The sequence below is a fragment of the Apis dorsata genome, unplaced genomic scaffold (assembly GCF_000469605.1).
Source record: "Apis dorsata unplaced genomic scaffold, Apis dorsata 1.3 scaffold_1026, whole genome shotgun sequence".
In the NCBI taxonomy this organism is placed as follows: domain Eukaryota; kingdom Metazoa; phylum Arthropoda; class Insecta; order Hymenoptera; family Apidae; genus Apis; species Apis dorsata.
The window spans coordinates 21,979-30,550 of NW_006264125.1; the positions used below are offsets into that span (position 1 = coordinate 21,979).

At 26.4% G+C, this 8,572-nt stretch overlaps 1 protein-coding gene across 1 annotated transcript in view; it reads right to left on the bottom strand.

Annotated features, from left to right (window-relative positions):
- The window catches only part of LOC102681006 (dorsal-ventral patterning protein Sog), a 20,112-nt gene extending 11,611 nt beyond the window's left edge, over window positions 1-8,501 (bottom strand). The window contains exon 1 of the mRNA XM_031514498.1: window positions 8,337-8,501. The gene's annotated coding sequence lies outside the window, so the exon portion shown is untranslated. The remainder of the gene's footprint in view (window positions 1-8,336) is intronic.
- Between the last annotated feature and the right edge of the window lie 71 nt (window positions 8,502-8,572).

Sequence of the window (8,572 nt, forward strand, 5' to 3'; positions counted from 1 at the left end):
AAATTATTACATAATAGGTTGTCGTAGTCATAAATTACATTAAAAAGATATTATTGAATTGAAGTCATCACAAATTTTGTGCATGATATTAACGAAAATTATATTAAATATGTAATGAATATGTTCCTTTCAAAAAAATTGTATAGTTTTTCATTAACAAAATATGATCGAAAACAATCTATAACGTCAGAGAAAATGTGAAATGTTTAATAGTAAACTACGCTACAAATTAATTTAATATATGATTATTTTATTCCTATATATATAATAAAACTAAATTTATATTTTATTTTAAAAAACATTTAATATTATTTAACGCACAAACACTGTTGCGAAAAATAATAGGTTATTTTTTTGTAAAACCAAGGTGTGTAGATTTCAGATTTTACGGCAGCTGAACGTGACTAGAAAGAGCGCTACGGCCAATTTAATAGCATTCATGCGAGAATTGACACTTGACACGTGGTGCCGTTTGACCGAAGGTCGATCGTTATTCAGGATTAAGCATGCGCGTGAAAACAGCGCCAAAATCACTGAACTCACCTAACCAACCGTTGTTTTCATATTCTCTAAAACATTGTTTATAATAACTTCGCTTTTTTTCATTAGTTTACAACCTTCGAGAATATTTATATGAAATTCTACAATAATGCATGACGATAGTATAAAAGAGAAACAAAATTAAAAAACCAGTAAAGGAATTTTGAAGATAATCACTTGCAGCCAATCGGTCATCGACCTTTGCTTTGCAACGTATGTAAATATAATATACGTTTTGCACGCTAGATGTCGCTCATTATGCGTTTTATAATAGCAATCTCAAGAAATTATAAATTATATTATGGATTAAAATCAAAACAATAAATATTATGTAGAGCTTGCATTCGACAAGAAAGATTTTTTGCTCGTTCCGGCTATCTTTATCTTTATTACTTACTCATTATCGCTATATTTTATTTAGTTTCAGACTTATTCCCTCTTTTTACTACGCATCGAACTAATGTGATATTTTCTGCCAATAGGGAAAATATGTGTGACAAGGTCATTTTAAGTAAGAGTAAGACACAGCGTTCCAACCAATTAGACCTACATTCCTTTCCAGTGCAAACTCTTGAGTTTCAATATATTTTTAGATGTTTCACTACATCTTCTTCATTAGAATTAGAATCAGAATCGTACTATTATTGATGCTATGTTAATCATGATCACATTTTAATATTCCGACTTTTTCTATGAACGACGTAAGAGATTCAATAAGTAAATAAATATCAATATTTAAGATATATTGTTATTCATCCTTTAGATCAATAAGAATCGATATGACAGGCCCAATCGACAGGCCCACAGGTCACAGTTTCTTTTCACGAGATGTAAAAGGAGACGATCTTGTATTAGTAACTGTAAGCGACTTCACCTTCCATCAGCAGGGGGCAACAAGCCTGTCAGACAACGATGCGGACACGACAATAATAACACAAGACGGAGAACACGCGAGAAATGGACATAGAAAATTTCTATATATATAGTATATATTGGTAATATTCTTTATACCTCTCGAAGAAAATACAGTGAGTTAAAAAACTATTTATATATATATATTTTTTTTGCCATTATAAATATCATTATGAATAAAATAATATAATATTAATGAAATTTATTTTATAGTAAAGGGATAATTTCGTATTAATATGAATGATTTCAAGTATAACTTTTCATTAGTCATTAAAGATTATGACTAGTATTTGATATAAAATAAATTCAATAATTTTTTAATATGTTGTCGAAAGTATGATTTTAAATAATATTTTTTTACATATAATTCTCAAATTAATTTCCATATATTTCAGATATTTAATATTATATCATTGAAGTTTATCCTTCTGAGCTTGTTAAAAATCTACTTTTACATGAATTTGAAAATCTTTAAGATTTTCTTCATAATATACATAAGATGAAAATTAATTTTGATCATTATAATTTTGATTGTCTAAAGATTATTATATATTTTATTTCACGTTTGGCTGAAATATTTATTTTAAAACATCTGTAAAATATCCATACTCGCTATGGATAGATATTAAATATGGTGATTCACCTATTATATTGTGCTTATACAAAATTGAAAAATAAATCGTGTATTGTGCTGCGAGTAAAAACAGAATTCAATTTAATAATTAATCGAAAGTTTTTCTATGAATAAGTTTTATGAATAATTTAAAAAATTAAAAGTATACCAACTAAAAAAATTATAATGTATACTACATCAAATAAATCTTGAATTAATAATTATCATATTTGTAGAAAAATATAATAATTTAAATATTTAAAAAATAAAAAAATATAAATATAAAATAATTTAAAAATATATAAATAGATAAATATATTGGATAATCATCATGTCATCGCATTAATATATCATTTCAATTTATAAAATTATTGCAATTATAATTGCATTTATGTAATCTAATTAATAATTAAAAAATCTAGAGAATTTTTTTTAAATAGTCAATAATTATATATATTTATATCATTTTTAAATAGCATTCTTATCTGTTCTAGGAATACTAGTTTAAATAAATCTGTGCTTGTCAACACCGCAATTTTTAATTCCTGTACCATTTTTTATGAATAAGCATAAATAATGTAATTATGCAAATTCATTTTCTTAAATGATTCTTATTTTATAGAAATTTGTTATAATGAAATATCTTTTTGGTTTAAAATTCAATAGCTAACTTTTTAAAATCTTGTTTTTCAGGATACCATATTAGATGACTGGAAAGATAAATTCGAGTTGAATTACCGAAAAAATAAAAAAATAAATAAAATAAAACTATATGATCAAAATCTAGAGAAATCAAACTCGAATTTACAATCTTACATTTTTACATTTAATTGATTCATTCATGTTGTTAACATAAATTTAAATATCGTAATAACAAACATAAATTGCATTTAAGATAATAAAAATTCATAAATATTATTCTTGATATATGTGCCAGCTAAAATCATATTTATCATGTAATTTGATTTTTTAATTTTCGATATCTTGATTTGCTAAATGTTATTATACTTATGTAAAGATCTTGTAAATAGAAAGCATAATGCAAAATGCAGCTAAGTTATTGAATATAATAAATTTTTGTCTTAATATCGAATACATAATTATCATGTCAAATTTCTCTATATCAATTTGCTCTTACGCTATATATGCGTAGTAAGTAATTATATATAGCATTATTTATTACAATATGATGCCGTATTTATTTTCATTATTTTCATTGCTGCCTATATTTAACATACTATTTAAAGTTAATTAAAAAAAAAAAAAAGAAAAAAAATTATTATTGATTTAAATCCATATTATAAGAAAATATAAATAAAGTTACACTATAAAATAAATCATTCTACAAACATAACGAGAAAGCTAGTGTACTCAAAGTTTCGAATATACAATTTTCTTTTCGCATAAGTAACGGGTAAAGTCTATCCTATAGACGTAAACATTCTAGGGATTTTTATGCGTAGAGGTTGACCTGCTTGGAATCTGGTATAATTACGTTCCCATTTGAACCGCTTTTAAATACATATACGTATCTATTCTTACTCTTAAAACTATGGATCAATAAATGAACAATCGCGCAACATTAAACCTCATTCTTATAAAAAAAATATATATCAGCTCCTTCATGAGACAATTTAAAATACATAAGATAGTAATCCACGAATGAATAATTGACAAAGAGAACAAAACAAGAATAAGTAGGAGGAGTCGAGGCAGACACAAAATTAATGACAATAAAGCATGCCGAAGAATAAAGAGCAATATAAGGAAAGATAAAAGGTGAACGCTAACTAAGAGAGATCCAGTAGCGACCAGAGGATTGGTCAACCTTATATTGGAAGAGGAAAGGTTCGCAACGATCCCCTCTCCTCCCACTCGCTGTCTTCCCTGCGACCTTCCAACCCTCCCTCCATGCTACATCTTCTCATCTATTCTTATTCCCGCGCGCGTTATGCCCGGTCATTACGTATGCTAATATTTACATTTAGATTGCACGGCTTAATCGAAGTGACGCCATGCGGTAATATAGCCGGCGCCATGGCGCTAAACCGTGGCGCCCGACCTATCTCTCCTCTCTCTTTCTGCCTGCATGACAACCGATCTTGTACGCTCTTCCTCTCCATGTTTCCCATTCTCTTCTTTTTTCCCTACTTTGCCTCTACCGTTTCTTTATCACCAACCTTTTTTCTCTACTGCCTTTTCTGTCTCTACCACTCTCTACACGTTAATTCGATGTCTCTCACGGGTCGTTATTTCGCTTATCTACTGTGCTCTACCAATGCTCACCACAGGATGGCACTGTTCTCACTGTCGAGAAATCAACTCGCGCCATTTTTTTTTCACAATTGACATTTTTACGTGAGAACCAAGAGGGCGCTTCTTGTATTTTAAATAATTGAAAATTATTAATTAATTATTAATAAATAGAAGTTGAAGTGATAAAATAAGTATAATTGTCTAGTAATGTTCATTTGAGTAAATTTTTTTCAATTTTCAAATAAAAAATTAATTGGAGAAGTTTGAAAAAATAAAATATATAATGAATTATTTAGAACACTTTCAAAAAACTCTTTTTTTATGGATTTTGATAAATTTAAAATATTTTAATCTTTACAATTTGATCTTCAAATGACAATTATCTATTATCTTAATAAAAATTTTTTCTATTGCATAATTATCTTTTTACAAAAATAATTAAAAGAAAAATCGCTTTACAAACTAAACAAAATATAACATACATCAAGTGAAATTGCAATGAGATATTGGTAAGTATTAAAGATCATGGCAGAATTGGAATAAAAAATATTAAGTTTCCATTATTTCAAAGATACAGACTATTGTAATTAAAATAAATTTAGAATAACTAGATAATAATATGCCTTCCCAGACATTTAATAATTGCAATTGAATTCAAAGTTTTTTTTAGTTATCTAATAACTTTTTAATATAATAGATTTCAATGCTAAACACAATTTCTGGGATTCAAGATCAACAAACAACAAAAGCTAAAACTATACTAAGAAACCAATGAAAGTTAATTATTAGTCCTTTCGACTAATAATTATAGATCCATGTATTGTGACCAACAAATCCTAATACTTGACTTACTGAACTTTGCTATCATCAACGTCAAAAGCAATAGCAGCTTTCAGATCATTGAATTTAGTTCAGATCAATATGTCAATTTTATTTACAATCAACTCGAAAGTCACGTTATTTACTAATCAACGTAATCTAACAAATAAAAGAACAAATAGAAATAACTAAGAATAGAAATATGAAAAACAAATTAAAATGCATTATTCCAATGAAGTCTATTTACAACATAGAAGCAGAACGACAGAGTAGATAATAATCCTTTTGCAAATACCAATTATTGAATCTACTTATCACATATCAAATGAAAATTATTTAAAGTATCCACATATTAACTTGGTATTTCATACAAATCCCTTAATGCGAATTGCTACATTGCTTGTTAGCATTATCTATGTAAAAAAACTGAAATGCAAATATCCTTTAGATAAAATAATTTAAACCCTATCACATAAATCATATAAACACATTAGAAATATTGACAGGCATGATTTGATACTTGTTGTAAACTTAAGTAGCAAAATTCAAATGTTATTTTATTTATTATATAACTATCTATTAATGTTATGTAAATAAAAACTGGAATTTAAAAAAAAGAAGAAAATTTATAATGGAACGTGATATCAATAAAAAGAAATAATTAAAATATTACAATTGCAAATACGTGGAAGTGTCTGTCACGTAGTAATACGTTTTTTGAATTGCTAAAACAGTGTTTTCAATCAATGAGGAGTAGGGCACGCATACTAATCTTACTATGTATGATAATACCAATAGTGATAAACTGTTAATTCCACCTAATTGTAAGTTCTATTGCAAGAAATCCTACTTTTCTTGTAGCCAATTACACAAAAATAATGTTACAACATCATTAGACATGCTTAACATCGCGTCTGATTGGCATTCCTATTCAATGGGTTACGAGTAGACAAGAATATATATATAAAAAATAAAAAAAATAAAAAAATACAGGATGACAAAGAAAGTGTATTCTTATGATTGTAAAAAAAAAATCTTTCCATTGTCCAGAATAGAAATAAGAAACGCACGAACAATGACTATGGATTTATCCATGGTTAATAAATGACTAGCTAGCTAATTGATTCTAAGTAACCAATAAATTGCGCTGCTCATTGTAAAAGTGATGAATATATGCGTTTGATCGAGTGACTATCTTTTCATTCGATGTTTGTTCATCAAAGAACCTACGCTTTCACCAACTTGATGAAAAATTACAATTTTAATTTTAAAATATGTGTAAGTCATGATTAGTGATTCAAAATTATAATTTCAATTCTTGGAATATGAACACAAATGCAATGGCTGGGTCAAATGTAATCAATATAATCATTTACATTTTATTTAATTTTTCTTATCTTAAATTAAAATCATTGTTAATTATCAAGTTGATTGATAATCAAAAATGAACTAGCAATTGACATGGAAACATTTATAAACTATTAAATTTGCAACTTGATTAGAATTCTGTTTCAGAGAAATTCTTCTATTTAAAAGAATACTAAATTCTAGGTCTCATTGGTGACCATATTTCCATATAAAAGCAACAGGAATGGGCGCAAGTATTTCGACCATTTCATTTATTCTATCCACATTCTATGATAATTAATGATGATATATGGAATTCCATTCAAAAAAGAAACAGAGCCAAATAAATGTTAGAAGAATTTGGCACATGCCATTGAAGTGAAAGTTGCTATTTAAGAGACATTTTGAAGAATAAAAAAACGGATTCTAGCGTAACTATATAATATAAAGATCTGAGGTAGAATGAGAATAGATAAATGGATAAATAATTTCTTTATTATTTTTTTCGCAAACTTTACGCTACTATGCTAAAAGTTAAAAATCGTTAAAAAAGATTAGTAAATATTTTAAACAAATGTTGCGAACTTTGATACATTTTACATCATTGCGGAAATTGAAACTATGAATATCAAAAAGTATTTTCAAGAACAATTATTTTCAAGAAATTAAAAATAATATTATAATAATAAAAAAAAAAAAACGAAAAAAATAAAAACTTCGAAAAAATCGTTGAAAAAAAGAAAGCTTCATATAATGACAAAAAGTAACAAGTAAAATTCTTTTGCTATTTTACAGCATTAAAAAAAAGATATTAATCTACTAATCTTTGCTAATAGGAACATTTGACAATTATAGCGATAATACAAGTAAAGATATAAAGTGAGAATGGTCGATCATGATTACATAGCATTGCAAATACGATTATCAAATCGATAGGATCGATAGAGAAACGTTCGAAGGATGCGTGAAGAAAGAACGAGGGAGCCCTCTGGTAGTCGATAAAAACAACGATATGGATAAAAGAGGCGGTGATCATTGATAAATGATTTATATAAATCATTTGATTCTCATTAATGCCTCCAGTCTCTCAATATATATATATATTCTTTCGTTGATATTTACGACCTATGATTATTTCAATTTCACTATTGATAATTAACCTTTTTTTCTTCGTTTTTTCTCTTTGAAATATTTATGGTTAGATGCTAATGCGAAGAAATGTCAACGATATATATTTTACTTTATTTTAAGGTACATATCCATTCCGACAAATTGAACTAATTTATTATAACATATTTTTTCATTTTAAGATATAATACTGGATCTATACTGGTTCGCAAATAGAATATTGCTGTTTATGTCCAATCCAATAATACTAAGCAAAACATAACCTATACACGCTGGCAGGATATTTCTTTGAAACAATGATCGATATTATAAAACTTTTTTTATATTATGGTAATATTTTTTTGTTTTATAACATTTATGTATTATACATAACATTATGTTTTATAACATTATTATACATATACATTTATGTATTATGTAATAACTTGCATAGATGCAAATAGTAAAACATAATGATTTATATAGACAAAATAAAAAATTTGATAATTATTTAGAAATATCAAATATCACTTTCGATTTCTATGATTTTTTAATATATCGTAAATTAAATATATTAATATTATATTTTAATATTAATATAATTAATATCGTATATTAATATTTTAAAAAATTTTATCCTATATGTAATTTTCCCTCAATTTTAATTTTAGAAATATTTAAAAGAAAACATTGTTATATAAAGAATTAAGTGTCTACAAAGAAAAATCACAATATTACTTACTGGAATTTCCCGGACAAGATTTACAGCATCGATCTGGAAGAAGAATTGGATCTTTGCACGTGAGTTCTGGGCATTCGTTCTTGATGTTACGACAATGGACTCTCGCTACGATTCGTCGTTTCTTTTGTATCTGAAAGCAAGATGTATTTACAGATGCTTAACAAAATATATATAATAAGACTCTATAATAATTTTTATGCCAAGATGCGCAAAAAAAAAAAAAAAAAAAAAAAAAA